Source organism: Lactuca sativa, chromosome 6, assembly GCF_002870075.4.
Source record: "Lactuca sativa cultivar Salinas chromosome 6, Lsat_Salinas_v11, whole genome shotgun sequence".
Classification (NCBI taxonomy): Eukaryota; Viridiplantae; Streptophyta; class Magnoliopsida; order Asterales; family Asteraceae; genus Lactuca; species Lactuca sativa.
Genome location: NC_056628.2, coordinates 17061351 through 17081784, shown reverse-complemented (window position 1 = coordinate 17081784; position 20434 = coordinate 17061351). Strand labels below are relative to the sequence as shown.

At 40.3% G+C, this 20434-nt stretch overlaps 1 non-coding gene across 1 annotated transcript; it reads right to left on the bottom strand.

Annotated features, from left to right (window-relative positions):
• Positions 1–763: 763 nt before the first annotated feature.
• On the bottom strand, positions 764–870 carry LOC111906120 (small nucleolar RNA R71). The gene has a single exon (XR_002855100.1). It is a non-coding gene; the product is annotated as a small nucleolar RNA R71 (small nucleolar RNA).
• Between the last annotated feature and the right edge of the window lie 19564 nt (positions 871–20434).

Genomic DNA, 20434 nt, shown 5'->3' with positions numbered 1-20434 from the left:
GACTCGGCGAGTACATCGTTGTTTCAGTTCTAATATTTTATTTTATTTTTGTTCCTTTTACGCATTTTTTTGTTTTGTTTACAGTTGTTTCATGACCCGAGGATCTGATACACATCTGGTCCCCCCTCTTGAAGACCCGGAATCCACACTAAGGAAGAGCAAAGGCAAAGTCGTTGGAGAATCCGCTTCTTCAAAGAACTCGCCACTCAAAAACCTCAAGTCCGTTTTCAGCAAGAAGAGGAGCAGCAATTCCGGAGCATCCAGTGCCTCTTTGACTATTGAAGACCCAATTCAAGAAGATATCGAATACGAGACCGAGGAAGAAGAAGAACCCACATTCGAGCACGACTCCGATTTTGAAGACGATTTGGTCATCACTATGGCTAATATCGATGAAGTCCCCATGGGGGAATGGAAGAAGAGGATGCGCGATGACACCGGCCCGGGACTTGTGCAGCCCGCAATTCCCGCAACCGCCACTTTCGAACTAAAAGGCCATATTCTCGCTCAACTCAAGGAGATTCCTTTTTATGGGAAGGATCACGAAGACGCCTACAAGCACTTGGACGAAGTGAATGATGTGGCCGACTAATTCAATGTACCGAATGTCCCTCGCGAGACCCAGCTTCTTCGCATGCTCCCAGTCACGTTCAAAGGAGCTGCAAAGGATTGGCTAAAGTCACTTCCTCCCGGATCAGTCACCACATGGGCCAAGATGAAAGAGGAGTTCATAGATCACTTTTGTCCACCCTCCAAAATAGCCAAGCTAAAGAAAGCAATTGCCAACTTCGAGCAACAGCCCGGAGAATCTCTATATGAAGCATGGGAAAGGTACAAGAGTTTGCTTAGAAATTGCCCACATCACGACCTTAATAGCCAACAAGAGGTCTCCATTTTCTACGATGGAGTCAATGTCACCACAAGGCAATTACTCGATTCTCAAGGTCCGCTCATGAAGAAGGCACCCCCGGTAATCAAGAAGCTAATTGAAGAATTCTCTAAGCACTCTAGAGAATACCACAATCCAAGAAACGAAGTAAGTCGGGGAGTAGTGAACTTGGCAAATGATAGCATAGCGGCGGTGATAGCTAAGCTTGATAGTCTTGATAGAAGAATGACAAAAATGGATCAAACAATCCATGCTATGAGGGTGGGATGTGAAAATTGTAGAGGGCCCCATCTAACAAAGGATTGTGATTTGGATGAGAATGGAAATAAGAAAGCTCAAGTCTTCTATTCAAGTGGCGATCGATACGATGAAAATTATCGTAAACCTAAGAAGGAATGGCTCCCATACGAAGAGTATAAGAAGGCTAAGGAGGAAAAATACAAGCAGAAGGAGAGGGGACTATATCAAAGAGAAGAACCGGTAGAAAAGAAAGCTAATTTGGAAGAAATGCTCACTAGATTCATAGCCGCGTCCGAAAAGAGACACAATGATCACAAGGCTGCAATACATGAGACCAGAAACATGCTAAGGAATCAGCAGGCATCCATCCTCAACATTGAGAAACAGCTGGGACAGCTTGCACACCAAGTGAACGAAAGAAGACCGGGTCAACTTCCAAGTAATACCGAAACCAATCCAAGAATGGAGAATGTGAGTGCAGTGACCTCCAGCAAGGAAGAAATATTCACAGATACACTGAGAATCTCCAAAAGGAAGACAGAAAGGGCAGAAGAGTCGGCTCCAGCAAAACCCGATCTGACTCGCCGAGTCCCTCTAGTGGACTCGACGAGTCCATGCGTGAATGATAAAACTGTCAGTCCTTTAAAGACATATAATCCTCCTTTGCCATACCCAATTAAAGCCATGCCTGCGGAAAAAGTTGAAGCATATAAAACCTTCATGAAGCATGTTAAAGCCCTACAAGTTAATGTGCCATTTGTGGAAACGATGCTCCAGACACCCAAATACTTCAACTTGCTAAAAGGTCTTTTTGATGCTAGGAAAGATTTGGCTGAAGTCGCGGAGATACTATTGGGTGAGCTACCCGAAAAGAAAGGCGATCCGGGGAATATTATAATTCCGTGCCAGTTTGGTAATGAAGTTGTCACCCAAGCATTGACCGACTCGGGTGCAAGCATCAATTTGATGCCTTTCTCTTTCTTTAAAAGGTTGAATTTACCAGAGCCAAGACCGGTAAATATGAAGATCCATTTGGCAGACAAGACAATAATTCATCCACAAGGCGTTTGTGAGGATCTCCTTATTAAAGTTGACAAGTTTATATTTCCGGTAGACTTTGTGGTAGTTGACATGGAAGAAGACCCCAAAATTCCTATCATTTTGGGGAGATCATTTTTAAACACTGCATGTGCCTTAATTGATGTATGTGAGTCTACACTAACATTAAGGGTAGGTGACGAATCCACAATGTTTAGAGTTGTACCAGAAGCCAAGCAAGAAGAGGAAATAAAGGAAGAAATCCCATTTATCCATTTGGAGGATGAGATACTACAGAAAGAGCTTGCACTTTTGCACAAAGAGGATCCAAGCAAGTTTCTGCTACATTCTGGAGAGGATGGAGATGCTAACAAGGACTTGGAGGAGTTAGAAAAGCTACTGGAAGGAGCCGACTCAGAAAACACCCAAGAAATGATGGAATACGATCAGACTCGCCGAGTCATTTTACTGGACTCGATGAGTCCAGTCGAATTTGATAACAACTTGGGCGATTTAGATCTGTTTGTTGCTAGTCCTCTGTATATTCTGGATTTGGATATTTTTCCTCATTCTTTAGGAGAACAAACAGAAAAAGAAGACATGGATACGGAAGTTCAACACGCCTATATAGCATGTCTTAATGCAATTACACTTGAAGATGGGGTGAGCATAGAAAAAGAAGGGGAGGCAAAAGAAAGGAGTGTGAAAGCTGATCAACCATCCATTACCAAACCTAGAGCACGCACGTTCACAAAATACGAAGTAATTCAGTTTGAAGGAAAAGAAGTGCAAAAGAAGGTGAAAACGAATGGGGTGAAGAAGAAAAAGAGGAGAATGGAAGCCCAAGCAACTGAGAATGATGTTATGAAAAAGAAGAGAGAGGAAGAAAAAAGGGCTTACAAAAAGAAGATTCACGCTTACAAAACGAAGTACAAACCACAAAAGACTAGGCGTGCATTCCCAATGCTGGAAGATGACGAGACGTAGACGGGAAGGAGTCCAGCTAACGACTCCTTAAAAAGAAGCGCTTGGCGGGAGGCAACCCGTTGTTTAGAGTTTGCTTTCTTTTACCTTTTTGAGTTTTGTTTGAATTTTTTTCGTTTTTTTTAGAATTTTAATCTTCCAAATCATCAAACATGTCTGCTTGAGAGTGCGTATGGACTAAGTGTAGGGTGAAATAAATTTTCTTTTCTTAATAAATGACAAGAATTTTAAATTTTTTTTGAATTGTTTGCAAGAGACTCGCCGGGTCTGCCCATGACTCGACGAGTACATATAGATTTCAGAAAAAAATGGCATCGCGACCAGACTCGCCGAGTCTGACCCTGACTCGACGAGTCGGTATTATTCACAGAAAAAAAATAATAAAAAGACTTACTTTTACAACTGGTAACTAGGGTTTTAACCCTAAAAGAATCAGTTTTTACACACACTCGCCGTGCGTCTCTCTCTCAATTCCCTATCAAGCATTCATCTTCCTCTTCATTGTTCTTCAATTTTTTTTCAAGTTCCATCACAAAAAGGTAACAAATTTCTTCCTCTTTTCTGTTAAAAGCATGATTCTAAGGCTATCTATGATGGAAATTGCATAGAAAAAACCGATTTTGAAAATTATTAAATTTCTAGGGTTTCGATTTTTCATGAATTATGATGTTTTGCATGTTTATTCTTGCCTAAATACCTTATATACATATGTCTAAACAAAACCCTGGAAGAAATTTTGAGATTTCTTGGTCCAATTTAGACCGACCCGCCGACTGACTCGTGCAGTTCTTGCGACTCGCCGAGTCGTACATGGACTCGACGAGTCGAGTCGGGGAACATGTGCATGACGTCTTTTAATTATAATCTATGTTTCTGGGTTTTGTATCTTTGTTTTGTAGAAAGAATGTTCAGCAGGGGGCAAAGTTCTGGGGGACACCAACGGGACTTTCCTTGGTTGAATTTCCCACAAATTGAGTCCGCTTCAACAATGCGGAAGTGGAAGAAGAAGTTAGCCGACATAAGGAAGAAGGAAATATACGTGACCAATAGGATAGATTGGAATTGGTTGCAAAATGTACGCTATGAAGAGGAGTTAGCTCCTTATCTTTTAAAGGAGTTTACCCACGAAGGAGAAACGATGATTTGTGAGGGGTGGAGTCGGGTCTTTCAAATTCAAGAGCCAAGGTATTTGGAGCTATGCCTAGAGTTCTTCTCCACAATATCTTTCACGGGGGGAGTGGATTGTTATCACCCAGCAAGTTTCAGTTTCTGCCTTGGGGTTGAATTTCATCAATGTTCTGTGCTCGACCTTGCCTGTCGATTGGGAATTTATGACCAGCCCTTGGTCTCAATAAATATCTTTCGGGCCTTTTTGGAGCAATCCCACATGGTGTTTCCCGATGGAGTTACGAGCACGGGGTGGTGGAACACGATTGGAAACAAAGTTTATATTCCGAAATCGGCGCAAGAGGGGAACATTCGATCGCCTACACACCGCCTTATTCATCGTCTCATTTCATCCACTATTAACCAAAGGAAGGATGATGACAAGGTTTCTAACCTTGATGTCTTCTATTTATGGAGCATTATCACACCCGACATTTTTTGCAATATTCCAAGGTGTTTGGCTTCATATCTATCGGAGGGTGCGGTCAAGGATCACAAAACTTCTCGAATTAATGGTGGTATGTTTGTCACCCGGCTAGCCAACTCGTTTGGGTTGATGACCCGTGGTGCATGGAACTTTATGACGATGATTCCTACGCCTCCATTCAATCCAATTCTTTTCCGGCGGGCCAGGATTATTGAAGACTATGGTGGTGGTCATTATGCTATCCCACATGATGATCCGGTAGTTGGTCCCGAAGCACCGGGAAGGAGGGTCCGATCGAGGAGGGAGCGGGATGTGGAGGAAGAGCCGCCAGTGATTCCAGTTGATAATGAAGAGGTACCGATAGATTGGTACAATGTGGAGATGAGGTGGCTACAAGATCAAATGGCGCGGGGCATCAATTTTAGCAATCAATCACATATCCAGCTTTTCGATCACTTCAACATACCGCATATCGATGACGGTAACTTTCCTTATATTCCATCGTGGGACGAGGTGATTAGTACAAGAAGGAGTGGTGCGGGAGGAAGTGGAGCAGCACCGAATCATGACGAGGAGGGGGATTAATTTATTTGCGTTTCTATTAGACAATTTTCAATTTCTATTTTTATGTTTTTGTTTTTTATTTGGTTTGTTTGAATGTGTTAAGACTTTTTACTGTTTTGTTTAATGTGTGTTTGCCTTGATTATTTTTCAGATTTGAATTAGGAATGCTTGCATAGGAGAGTTAAAGTTCTAGAGTCAAAAGGGTTATAAGAGTGATAGAGAGTCAAGAAAGGGAAGCATTAGAGTCAAAGTATCGAGTCCGGTCCTTAGGGACATTAGCGAGTAAGTCCAGAAGTGAGGAGAAAGTTTTGAAGATTTATTGGAGGCTGGAACAAATGCAAAATGCCATTTTTTTTCGTCCAACGGGCTACTTGACGAGTGCACTAAACTGACTCGACGAGTCGCCTAGTATTCTCACACATATGAAGATGTTCGCGCTTATACTCGACGAGTCACATATATGACTCGACGAGTCATTCATTTTTAAACAAAGGGGACTGTTGATCTGATGCTGATAAGAGTACCACTTGACCATTTATTCTTTCCATATTGATTCCTGAAGATCTTACACTGTTTTTCTGCGTATTTTGAGCGACCCACATGAGATTTTGACACCCAAGACATGGATGAGATGTTCCCATGTCTAAAGTCAATTGAAGTTGGAGCTAAAATGAAAGTGACCAACCTATCGACTGCTATCCCAGGGGAGTTTGTTCCAATTCCCTTTTTATTCTATTTTTATGTTTTTATCATGCATAATATGCAATGAGGACATTGCATTAATTAAGTGTGGGGTAGGGGGTTGGTTACATATTAGAAAATTTAGAGTCTTAATTTAGATTAATTTTAAAAAAAAATTGCATACCAAAAATATTACTTAGGACTTAATTTAGAAAATTTTGGTAAAAGCAAATTAGGATTCCATGTTAGAATTGTGTTGATAATTGCATGAAAACCCAAATGTTTAGTTGAGCCTAAACACGTTCTAGTGCATTTGTGGCTTCCTTATTCTAGTGAAATCATGGAACAAAAACACGACCTCACTTAGTTTGAAGGATGCAATATGTTTAGCATCGTGTACCAGAAATGTATCCAGGAAAATTATTATCGTTAACCAATAAAGGTTGAGATTGAGCGCCCCTGCTTAAGCATGTAGGGTTTTGAGTGAAAAAAGAGAGGTACATGAAAAAAAAAGAGAATTACAAGAAAAGTTGTAAGAATTTTGGAGCAATTAAAGTGAAGATCAAAGATCAAAATTCCAAGAAATCCAAAAAGTTGAAGATACCAAAAATCAATAAAGGTGGTGAATTCAAAGAAATCAAAGATCAAATTATCAAAAGAAGTGAAGAATTCCAAAAGAGCTCCATAGTGGTATCGAAAAGTGTAATTCTAGATTATCTATGCTTGGGTTGCTCAATTAAAAATACCTTGAGGGTAAGAGGTTTTCTGCGGATGGATTCGGAGGGTTGCACAAAATGAGCATAGTTCGGGGTGAGTGGGCGAGTGTTTATGATGATTGTGAGTATTTGGAGTATGGGAGGTCCTTAGGAAAAATTTTAGACACAAATGCATGTGTTGCGGTCTTGGCATAATGGCTGGGTTAGATTTGAGTTGTCATATGTGATTCTAATGTTTTAAAATTTAGTTTTGCTTGGGGGCAAGCAAAAGTCAAGTGTGGGGTATTTTGATATGTGCATATTTAGTTCATATTAAGTATAGATTTTTATTCATTTATTAGCTAAATTATTGCATTTTATGGACAAAAGGTACTTAAAAGTGTTTGAATTATATTTTCAGTCCAAAAATGAAGCTCGGAAGCAGAAGGAAGCAGGAGAAGCGGTTGAGAGATCAAGAATGGAACAAAGAAGAAAACCACCAAAAATAATACCTACTCGGCGAGTAGGGTCGACTACTCGGCGAGTCCGATCGAAGAATCGAGAAGATAATGATTCGGGATCCCAGAGACTTATCACAATACGGGGACTGAGAGATGGACTTGACGAGTCGCCACCTGACTCGACGAGTCGATTTGTATATATAGAGATAACTCTTCAGAACGATAGAGGAGAATTCTGGAACGATTCAGAAGAGTTTAGTTGCGATTGAGAAGGCAGAAAACCCTAGAAGACGACGAGAGAAGCTAGAATTCAATCCCGAAGAAGAATTGAGGCAAAATTTCATCATTCCACTTATTCTTTTGTTTTATCATTATGGTTAAACAATTTGACTCTGTTTGTTTGCTGTTATTTACTTCAATTATGAGCTAAAACCTTTAGACTTCTGTTTGGGGATACAAAGTTGACAATATGGTTTGATTGATTGGTAGGTTTAATTCTAACTTGGTGAATTTTTGTTATTTTAGCTTGCTAAAGAACCTTGTGTGTGAATAATAATTAATTTTCTGTTAATAGGAAGATAATTGATTAGCATGAACATCTATTGATTATTAACCTCATATGCTATGTGATCACTATGCCATATGTCTAGGATTAATGAATATGAAACTAGAATTAATAAGAAAATTGAGTAAATTCATGTGCAAGCTTGTGTGATGACCATCAACAAGAAGTTAATTAAAAGATTAAATTAGTTAACTATTACAAGTCTAAATTAACCCGAATAATTAATCTAGTAAATCTAATTAAATTAGACAACTGACCATTGTTTAAGTTAGTTTATTTGCTAATGATTAGTGTAGTGAATGCGAATCTAATCACTTGAATCGGTAACCAACGAAAGAATTAATCCATTGCACCATTACCTTGAAATCAACCATAGAATCAACTAAGTTGAATTAAACAGAAGTTCCCTTCCATTTATTGAATCTAGTTAGTATTTTGTTTTCTAGTTTTTAAGTAAGTAATAGTTAGTAAGTTTCTAGTCTTGTAAAACTAGATAAAATCCCTACTTATTAATAAACTTAGATAAAATTAGCTTTTAATTTTAATTTGCCATTCCCTGTGATCGATACCCTGCTTATTTAACTATACCACAATTGATAGGTTCACTGCCTTTTGTGTGTTATTTGATAATTAAAAGTAGGTTTAAAACTAAGTGAGTTTGCACACATCAGTAGCCGATGAAAATACATCTCTCACTTCGAGGTTCAAGCTTGTCGTGAGTCTCTCATCTAACGAAAGTTTAACAACCTCAAGCCTTGATATATGCTAAAGAGGGAACTTTCCTTGTCTACATCTCGTGAGGTGTTTTGGCAACCTTCTTTATTATGACAAGATTAAGAATATGGGTAGCAGTCTTTAAGGCATACCCCCATATAGAGATTGAAAGTGAAGCTCGACTCATCATGGAGCGAACCAATTCCAACAAGTTCTAATTATGCCTCTCAGCCACACCATTAAGTTGTGGTGTTCTAGGAGGAGTCAGTTGTGAAACTATTCCACATTCCTTGAGGTAGTCGTGGAACTCGATACTAAGATACTCACCGCCTCTATCGGTTCTAAGCATCTTTATCTTCATGCCTAATTGATTCTCAACTTCTTGTTTAAACTCTTTGAACTTTTCAAAGGTTTTTGACTTGTGGTGGATTAAGTAGATATAGTCATATTTGCTATAATCATCAGTAAAAGTCACATAGAATCAATTTATATCCCTTGTGGTGGATCTAAAGGGACCACACACATTTGTGTGTATAAGATCCAACAATCCTTCACCTCTTTCACCATTACTAAGCACTAAGTTATAAACTCCAACTTGGTAACAAGTGAAGATCTCATATTGCCCATGATCAAGTTCATCCTTCCATGCTCCACATACTCACTTCTTCTTAGCCCTTGCAAATCAGAACAAATGTGAAAACCACATCTTATATAAAGAACCCAAGAATGCAAATATGATGAGTTTTCAAATAAGATAGTGTAAATACCTGTCGAGGTTGGCTTCAACTTGCCATCCTTGATATCCTGCAAGTATTTTGGACAACTTCGTTTCTAATGCCCCTTGTCATTACAGTAAAAGCAAGTGGCCTCCTTTGGATCGGAAACAAGTGGAGCATCGAAACTGGACTTTTCTTTGGGTCCACTACTAGATGACCCATCTGTTGGATTAAGTGTCTAAGCCCATAACTATTTTGGTATGTACTTGAACCGATTATGAGCATAGTCCTTTTGGGTTGCCTTCACTCATGAAACTTGATAGGATGACAAGAGGAGAGAGAGTAGAATTTATTATATGAATAATAAATTGCTACTCGAAAATGGTTTTATTAATATATTACAAGTTTAACGTATTATTTGGAAACCATATTATTTAATTAGTATTGATCAGAAATTAATTTGGTATTAATTTGGTGATCAAAAGAGACTGATTAAATAAAGGGGACTAATATTGCAATTAACTGTTAATTGCTAGTTGGGCTGATGGACTCCATAGAGTGAAGTGGACGGAATTTATGGGGAAGCCCATAAGATTTCGTCCAAGAGATCTAAGGAAAGAATCCATGGGTTGCTTAGGCCTTAAGCAGTAATTAGGGTTTCCTTCAGAAACCCTAGCAGCCCACACAACTATATAAGGAACCCTTTACATTGGATTTTCGGCCCCATGAGTTTTATGAGAAACCCTAGCTGAAATCCTTCCGTCTCCAAGTCATCTTGTTGCATTGAGTGTTTGTGATTCCATTAGAGGTGCAACATTTGAGGCACTAGGCTTTCAGAAGTTAAGATCAAGAAGGATTGCGATTGTTATTGCTACATAACAATCAAGGTAAACTTTCTAACCCTAATCATATATGATTTTCAGATTTGTATGCTAGTCAATTAGGGTATTGCTTTGGTATTCAGTGTTGTATGTTTACTTAGAAAAACCTAGATCAAAGCAATTAGGGTTGCATGAACACCATAGGAATGATGTTATGCTCATAACCCAACAATGGTATCAGATCCTAGGTCATTTTTCTAGTGAATAGATGCAAAAGTGAACCACCAAAGATCTTGAAAATCGAATTTTTTTGGTTTCTGACTGGCAGACTCGCCGAGTCCATGTATGGACTCGACAAGTTCCATAGTGGACTCGACGAGTCCAAGGGTTTGGTGTCGGGAATTTCGATTTTCTAGCCAGATTTTGTTGAGGATAATAGCCAAAACTTGTTTCTCATGCCAAAATCCGATTTTTTAAGTTTGGAATGGCTATCCTCATCAAAATTGATGGATTTGGTTAAATATGGATAATATACGATTATTATTAGTCAAATATTTGACCTAGTAAGATTGAAAAGTTTCAATTTACACCATTTAGTTTTATAGTTTAAATTTGAACTTAAAAGTTTTAGTTTTTGAAATTTAAATAGTTAAACCCTAATGTTTTGAAAGGTTTCAAAACTTGTCCTCAAGTTTTGGAATCTAAAATTTAATTAAAAGGTATTAATTTTAAATATTTAATTCTAAGACCCTAGTATTTTGAAAAGTTCAAATTACACCCTTATGGTTTTATTAAATTAATTAAGTGTTTAATTAAAGGAGATAATTAATAAATCCATAATAATATGGTTTAAGTTAATTAAATTAAAAGTTTAATTTACCAATAGATTAAACCACATAGTATTTTAAAAGTGTAAAATACACTCTTATATTATATAGAATTAAAAATTTAATATTATATATGTATAAGTAAAGAGCCAGTCTTACCATTAGTAGGCCTCATTCAAGAAGCTGGTATATAAGGGGTGTTCAAGGAAATTGCCTATAAAATGGTGATTGAATGGGTATCCACTCTTACCCACCACACTCTTAACTAGTGGAGGGTCGTTAGCCGAACGGGTAGGATAGGACACAAGCTTCCATTATAAGTATAATGAAATACAAAGTAACTAAACACTTTTACAAATACCCAAATCTTAGTTACTTTAGGAAAAATGTGGAGTTGGTGCTAATCCATGAAATTGCACATTTCACCTTATTGGTCGTTAGTGGAGTGTGTGTGGTTAACCGACACACTAATATGGGACCAATGAAGGATAGCAATGGGTAGCTCGTAGATTGTCATAGATCAATGGAGCGTGTGTGGTTAACCATGCTCATAATCGGGTCAAGTACATACCAAAATAGTTATGGGCTTAGACACCTAATCCAACACCGTCATTGGACTTTCCCTTCTAGTTCAGCTTGGGAGGACCTTTACTCTTTTTCCCTTGAACAATGGATAGAATAGGGGCATCAACAGGAATGGAGGCAACACCTTTTCCCTTCATTCCCGCTTCATCTGTTTGCAGGAGGTTGTGCAATTATGATAAAGTAGTTTCATTGTTGTTCAAATGATAGGTCAATATGAACTGATAATAACAACTTGGCAGAGAGTTCAACACTATGTCGATTGCCAACTCTTCATCAAAATTCACATTCAGTTTGATGAGCCTATCCACATATCGTTGCATTCTTGAAACATGGTTGCTTACAGACTCACCATCCCTCATCTTGCACGCCATAAGGGGTTTTACCTACTCGTACTTTTCTTGATGAGATCACTTATGGTACTTTTCCATAAGGTCCTTGTTCATCTCGTACGGCCAATAATCCTCATAGTGTCTATTCAATTCTAAGGTCATTGTAGCCACCATGATGCAAGCAACTTTTGTTGCATCATTGTAGTGTTTCTCGTAGGCAGCTACTTCTTCAGGAGTGACCTTCGTTTCATCGATCTAATCGAGTGGCTCGAGGACATACTCTTTATCCTCAAAACGAAGTGCCATTTTGATATTGTGCATACAGTCATTGTAGTTGGTGCCATCCAATTGCACCTTTGCGCAAATGTTCAATAGAGATAAGTTGTTGTTGTTGTTAGAAGTGGAACTCGAAGCATCGATAGGAGAAGACATTTTAAAGAGTATAAAGTTTTTGTTAAATAATAATAATCCTCAATATAACACCCAAATGAAATATCAAGGCTAGGATCCAACTAAATAATTAACAACTTAGAAAAGGGATGTCGTAATCTAATTGCAAATTATGTAAAGGTAGGTAAATGACAATTTACCAATTTCATCATCAAAAACGAATTTTGAACGAATTAAGTTTTGAATGAAATTCCTAGATCTGTTGAGAATCGTTGAACTTTTTAATGTCATGTTTAATCTCAATTATGCTCTTCCATTTGTGACTGGGATACTGAGGATCACAAACAAGATGTGAATAACCATGCAAATTAACTTGATACTCTCGATGCCATTTACCATTTCATTTTAATGTGCCGGTTAGCCATACACGCTCCATTAATCAGTGATAATTTACGAGACATCCATTGATACTCTTTATTAGTCCCAATTAGTGTCCCGGTTAACCACACACACTCCACTAATGACCAATAAAGTGCAATGTGCAATTTCATGGGTTAGCATACAAATTTACATTTTTCCTAAAGTAACTAAGATTGAGAATTTTACAAAAATGTATTTAGTTACTTTATAGATCATTATACTTATTAATGAGGACTAAGTGTCATATCAAACTCGTTCGGATAATAACCCTCCACCAATAAAGGGAGCGGTGGGTAAGAGTGGATACCTAATGACGGTCATTTTATAGGCCGCTTCCTTTAACTCCCCTTATAGATCGGCTTCGTGAATGAGACATATAAGCGATTCGACTGACTTGTCTTATATATATATATATATATATATATATATATATATATATATATATATATATATATATATATATATATATATATATATATATATGAGTTTTAATGTTACGTATAATATAAGGGTGTATTTTTAAAAACTTTCAAAAATATTAGGTTATATTTTAAAAGTTCAAAAATAATTTTCACTTAATTAAATTAAAAATAAAACCAATCATGAATTCAAGATAAGGATATCAAAATACATTTTAAATCATTCAGTTTTATCCAATTTAAACAATATTTAGCTAATTATCCTATTCAATCCATGAAACAATTGAAAAAAATAAATTTTTTAGGATCTGACAACTCAACATGCCGTGGCGAGCAATCACCACGCCGTGTTGGGTTGATTTCGTAGGCCAACATGTCGTGTAACGCCCCGATTCTCAGGTATTGTTTAAATATAATTTATTGGGTTAAGCTCTACTCGACGAGTTCGTTGACCTACTCGTCGAGTAGCAGCGGGGTGGGATCGCGTGTTAAGTGACCCACTCGACGAGTCCATATTGGGACTCGACGAGTAAGAGCTGGCAGATGAAACCCTAAATCCTGGGGTTGCACCTCTATTTAAAGGAGCCTCAGCCTACTTTGGCCTCTTTGCAGTCTTTGAGAACCCCTTAAAACCCTAATATGCGTGTGTGTGCCCATTGTGTGTTTGAAGCTTGAAAAGAGGATCTTTGGAGGGGGGAAGGCTTGGAGGAGAAGGTGATTGGAGCAAGTAGAGTGTGGGCATCAACACCTATCTCAGTTATCATCTTCTAGAGGTAACTAAATTGCCTTTTCCTTGTGGATCTCTTCTATTGGTTGAGTTTTAGGGTTTTCGAGGGAATATTAAGTTGGAAATAGGAGCTATGGGCTAGATCTGAGGTTGGAACTTCAGATCTGGACCCTCCTTGGATTCTAGAAGCATAAAATTCAGTTTTGTTCATGATTGAGGTCCCTCTTGAGCATGAAGCCCCATTAAGAGCTTAGTTTTGGCATTTAGAACCTTTGTAGCTATGCATGCACGTAAAGTTTGCAACTTTACATGAAAATCATGTCCTAGAAGCATGGATCTGTGATTTGGAGCCACTGCATGGCTCAAAATAGGTCTGTATGGAAAAAGGACTGAATGGACTCGGCGAGTCGCAAGGTTGACTTGGCGAGTCACATGAAGATGGTCGTGAACTCGACGAGTTGGATGAACAACTCGGCGAGTCCGATGAAGATTACCATAAGACTCGATGAATTGAAGAACAACTCGGCGAGTTGGATGAGTTTTCCCTAGGTTATGTATACGTGTGTATCCGTCGAGTTGCAAGGAGGGAACTCGACGGGTGGCCTTAAAGTTTGGACAAGAGTCAAAGGAACTCGACGAGTCACCCTAATGACTCGGCGAGTTGGAATGTGCTTCAAGGAACTCAGCGAGTAACCGAGGGTACTCGACGAGTTAGGGGTCATCATGGACTATTGACCTTGACTGAGGACTTTGAATTTGACCAGGGATTGACTAGTGGGTTATGGAGTACCTTATAAGGTTAAGGACTCATGAGTATTTTGTACTATGATCATAGGTGGTGGAGCCTGTGTCAAGTGATCCGAGAGTTGGAGTTTATCTTCCGAGTCGACATCTGCAAGGTGAGTTATCCTCACTATATCGATAGGGTCTACGACACCAAGGCCGGCCCTTTTTGTTGTTATTGTTATGGTATGCTACGTGTAGTTATGATCTGTTAGATCGGAGTTAGGGTAGACAATATGTTATGCTCTTATGATCCGTTAGGATTGGTATGTTAGTGACCTGCTAGGTCGGTACTCTAGTTACGAGAGAATTCTATGATTGATGATCAGTGAGATAGATATGTTTGATGTTTGTGTATGCCATTATGTGACATCCCCAAAATCACGGCCAGAAAAGACCGGTTTGTTTATGCTTTGTTTAAAAATCAGAGTTACATTTTAAATGAAAGTGTTGCGGAATTTGTCCCAAAACAAATATATGATAAAGATTTATCAAAAGCATTTCCATAGAAATGTATTTCATTAAAAGACTCGGGATGTCATGTTCGTACAGATCAAAAGCATAAACAGTACAATATAAGCCTTACTACAATATTTCATATCTATAGGCCTATATCCGTAATCCCTCGTCCAAAACATCACACCTATGCTCATGCGCCACTACCTGTAATACATAAAACTGAGTGGGTCACGCTTGGGAGCCTGGTGAGCACATAGGGTTTTCAACCCACAATAAATAAGTTTATTAATTTCATCAATCAACAATAACCCGATTACCCGTTCCCGTTATCCTCACTTTACGTCCCTAAACACCTATCATAAGGGACCTAGCCTAAGGATCATCATCGGGACGGACACTACTGCTAAGGGGATTCCTCAGCAATAAATGTCCTAAAGGCAACCATGTGGGGGATGGAGTACACCGGTGAACACATCGTTCACAAACACCTACAGGTTGCGAGCCTGCTAGTGTTCCACTGGACTGTCTAGAAGAGTCCGTGGTCGTCATCCATACTCCGCTAGATGACAGAAACAACAACATCAACATCGAGGCCTCTCATCATTTTATCACACATCACCTATTACATCTACCCATGTTTTACCCCAACATTTTCGTAGATATAAAATACATATACAATTTAAATCATTGAAAACATGTATAACAATGTTCATCTGGCATAGATAGCAAGTATTCAGATAATATGCACACATAGCACGTAGTTTATATAAAATACTTCATATCTATGTGTAAGTTGAAAGTAACTATGCACTCACCTGAAAGGTGGTGACTCAGCACTCGGACGGCGCTTCGATACTCTCAAAACGATATTCCTTCGATAAAACCTAGTATCGATACCACTAGGGTTTAGTTTAACGATAACCGCGACAAATTAATTAGTCCGAGTATTATTAAGCGTTAATAATACTCATAATAATAGCCCAAGTACTTATTATAAGTTCCTAATAACGTTACTATATTAAAACATAAGCTAAACTAAAGTTAGGGTAGGTATAGCTCACTTACAGCGGGTTTTCTCGAAAACCGGGCTTCGCTGGAGCAGCGTTCCCGAGCCGAAAGGCTCTTTTCTCGGAACTCCGGGAGCCTCGGGGCTTCCTTCGGGTGCTAGGGGGTTTACCTAGGCTTTAGGGGGCTTAAGGAGGCTTAGAGAGAGAGTGTAGAGAGAGAAAGAATGTTGGAGAGGTGTGAAGAGAAGTGAATGCCCGGCACCTCTATTTATAGGGGTGCTGACTCCGTTTTCGTCCATCTTTTTGCCGTTGAGTTCCTATTAATGAGATCTTCAACTCTCATTTAGGTCGCATAAGCCAAAAACCGCTCGAACTAAAATTCGAGTTTCGGGCCGTGCACTGCTAAGCCGAATCTTAGAAAAATCATAACTTCCTCATACGAAGTCAGATTTGGGCGTTTTTTTATCGACGCTCTTAGTTTAACATATTCTACAACTTTGTTTAGATTGCTAAGGCTAAATCTTGCTCTATCATAAATTCACTATTTACGCTTCCCGGTGCCGTGCCGGTTTTACCGTAAAACTTCGACGGGTCATAACTTCTTCGTTATAACTCGGATTTCGGCATTCTTTATATGTACGGAAACCTTGAGACATATTCTACAACTTTATGTAGAGATATCGGGATTATCTTATACTTTAATATTGACGCTTATTTTTATTATTTATTAATTATACATTTATAATTAAATTATAAGCACATAAATACACATAATACTCAAATATTTCATCTTTATTACTTCAAAAAGAGTTACAAGAGTTGACCTAGACTATTACATTGACAAAAATGCTTAGCCCTAAAACCCGGGCGTTACACATTATATGATAGTTATGCGCACATGGTTATTTGCTTGTTGGTTGGCTTGAGGTGGTCCTGCTTTGTGTTGAAGGCCAACATACTCTATGAGCGGTCCAGGGAGACTACAGGCCCACATGGCGGACCAGTCATGCCGAAGGCTCGAGATAGATTCAGATAGACCGTAGGCCCAATAGGGTGGTCCAGTCAGGTCGATGGCCCAGTATGCATGTTGATTGATTGATTGTTACTGATATGGCATTGTCAGTGTGGTATTGGTATTTTGGGGATAGCTCACTAAGCCCTAGGGCTTATAGTTTCAGTTTATTGTTTCAGGTACTTCAGGAGATCATGGCAAGGTGAAGGCGTGACCGTACCGCTCCTCATCCTTATGTTATGATTTTGGGACACTCTGATGGATATTGATTTGAAAACTTTTTTTTTTTGTAAACGATGCTATTTGATTTTATTTACGATAGAAAAAGTTTAAATCTGGTGTAAACTTTATCGATGTTACAAGTTGGTATCAGAGCCTTGGTTTGAGTGAATTAGAGGAACACTCGTGTGAATCCAATCTCAAATCAAGGAGATTTTTGGAAAGTAAGTTTTAAAAATGGTTTTCAAAATAAAGGATGGAGGATGCAGAGGGTACGATCAGCCGGAGCCTGTAAGTAAACCCCAAAATACCATACAGTTATTTGATATTCTAATATGTTAGAACAACATGCTAGTGATAGGCTAGGGATCTTCAGGAATCACATGATAGATTTGCCTGATTATATGATACCTATTAGCCTAGGGTTTCTTGTATATAGAATTGACATCATAATTGTAGTTGTTTAGTGTATGCATCACGGCTGTGTATAGTCAAGATCTTATAGCCTAAAAATGCCTGATTCGACCTTAGGGTAGGATTGGATATTCGAAAGTCTATCGGGACCAGCGTTATGTGCGACTAGCATACACTAGCACTGCAGGGGCTGATGGAAGTTACATGGAGGTGTGAGTTATGCAGAGCTGTGGGAATCAGTTGTGAGATAGGCGATGTCCCCTAGTAGTAAGGGTTGAGCGCACGTTATGTTGAGTATAGTATTAGGGCGTTGTGGTGATACTTGAGACAAATATGGGTAGGTGTGGAAGGTAGTATGGGCTCGTACTACTAGAAGCACAGAACCCATACGCGTAGCATGAAAGTCACAACCCCTAGGATTTATGGATTTTGGTCTCCCGATATTATGTTGTTTATCTGATGTTTTAAGTGTACCTTTCAGTATATGTGACAAGACGTTTTGCTGCTGGGTCCGGATTAGGATCGGGATCCGGATCAGGGTCAGGGTCGGGAGACGGAGGGTCAGAGGTGCCGGTAGCACCTGAGCCCGTGGTTCAGATAGGGACTGAGGAGTTGGATGCAAGGATCCGGGAGATTCTGCACGATGAGGCCGTTGCGGCTTTCCGAGCGCAGCTACCAGAGATGCTTGGGTCGAGCAAGACCGTGATGGTTGAGTATTTTGATGAGCGATATGCAGCTCTGGCAAAGACAGCAGCCGCTGCAGCTACTTCGGCTGTAACTGCGGTAGGGGTTGCATGAGGAGCCAACAGGGCTTTCCAATATCGGGACTTCGATAATACGAAGCCCCCGACATTTGATGGTACACAGGATGGGATCAGAGCTATGCGGTGGATGTCTGACGTGGAGGGCTGTTTCTTCACGTGCTCATGTCCTGCTGACCAAGATGTTACCAAGATGTTCACTAAGAGGTATATGTTTTGCCTGGAGTTTGTGTCAGAGAAGTCTCAGATGACTCGTTATCTGAGTATGCTCAAGACAGATGTACGGCAGTTTGTGGCTACTCAACGTTGTGATACCCTCCTGGATCTACAGGAAGCCACGAGGCGGCGTGAGTTGGAGTTAGAGCTGCAACTGAAGGAGTAGCGTCAGGCACCGGAACAGTCTCAGCCGACACCTAAGCGGTCTAAGACCGCTGATACATGGTCTGGGGGTCAGCATAGCCGCACTTGTGGAAAGTGTGGCAGGGTTCATTCGGGAGTTTGTAGAGCAGGTGGTGGGTGCCACAAATGTGGCAAGGAGGGTCACTATGCCAGGGACTGCCGTCAGCCCGCCCCTCCCGCAGATATCAGGATTTGTTACCATTGTCATCAGGCTGGTCACGTGAATACCATCTGTCCGCCGCTCGCCGCCAAGTCGGCGCAGGGTCCCACGCCGACTACTGTGAGGATTGGAGATGGTAGGCCAGTCAAGGTTGAGTCTCCGAAGGCTCATGGTCGCGCCTTCTAGCTCACGGCTAAGGAGGCCAAGGCAACACCGGATGTGGTTGCTGGTACGTTTCGATTCTCTGTCTCAATTATTGTAATTGTGTTATGCTTATGGGTTGTATCTGTGATTAGGTACGTTTCTAGTAAATTCCTTGCCTGCTTTGGTTTTATTTGACTCAGGGGCGAGTCGGTCGTTCGTACCTCAGACTTTCAGTAGAGGGTTTAGTGTGCCGATAGATGATCTGGAGTGTCCGTTGCGAGTTTCTATCGCCAACGAATACGGGGTTTTCTGCTTCTTCGGTCTACCGGGTATGCGAGTTGGAGATTTCTGGGGTGTTCTTCTCGATAGATTTGATTCCTATCCCCATGGGGGATATATGCGTGATTGTAGGGATTGATTGGCTTAGCCGTTTTGGCGCCATGATCGACTGTGAGGGGCAACAGGTGGTGGTTCGAACCCCAAGTGGGGGAGAACTGGTAGTATATGGTGAGGGCACCAGGTCGGGATCAGGGTTTTGTTCGGCAGCCAGGGATCGACAGTATATTCAGCACGGGTGTATATAGAGGCTCGTTTAGGCTCATTTAGGCTCGCGGGCCCACTAGTTGAAGCTCGGCTCGAGCTCATTTCATAAACGAGCCTCATATTTGGGCTCGAGCTCGGATCAGGCTCGTTTAATTCGATCTCGAGTCGAGCTTTTAACGAGTCGATCCCGAGTAGCTCGGCTCACTTACACCCCTATTTAGGATTGATCTAGTGCCAGGTGTGGCCCCTATCGCCAAGGCGTCGTACTGTTTGGCACCGCCTGAGATGCAGGAGCTATCATCTCAGTTGCAGGAGTTGCTGGGTAAGCAGTTTATTCGTCCGAGTAGTTCACCCTGGGGAGCACCGATCCTTTTCATCATGAAGAAGGACGGTTCGTACAAGATGTGCATTGACTATAGGGAGCTGAACAAGTTAACGGTGAAGAACCGTTATCCGCTCCCGAGGATAGACGATCTTTTCGATTAGCTGCAGGGTGCATCTTGGTTTTCCAAGATTGATTTGAGATCAAGATACCACCAGGTCAGGGTGAGGGAGGAAGACGTGGAGAAGACCGCGTTTCGGACTCGTTATGGTCATTACGAGTTCGTGGTGATGCCGTTTGGGCTCACCAACACGCCAGCAGTGTTCATGGATCTGATGAACCGAGTCTGCAGACCGATGCTTGATCGCTCGGTCATTGTGTTCATAGATGATATCTTGGTATATTCCAAGACCCGAGAGCAGCATGAGGAGCATCTCAGGGAGCTGCTGGAGGTTCTGCGGCGAGAATGACTGTATGCCAAGTTCTCAAAGTGTGAGTTTTGGTTACGGGAGGTCCAGTTCCTCAGACATCTCGTTAACCAGGAGGGGATTT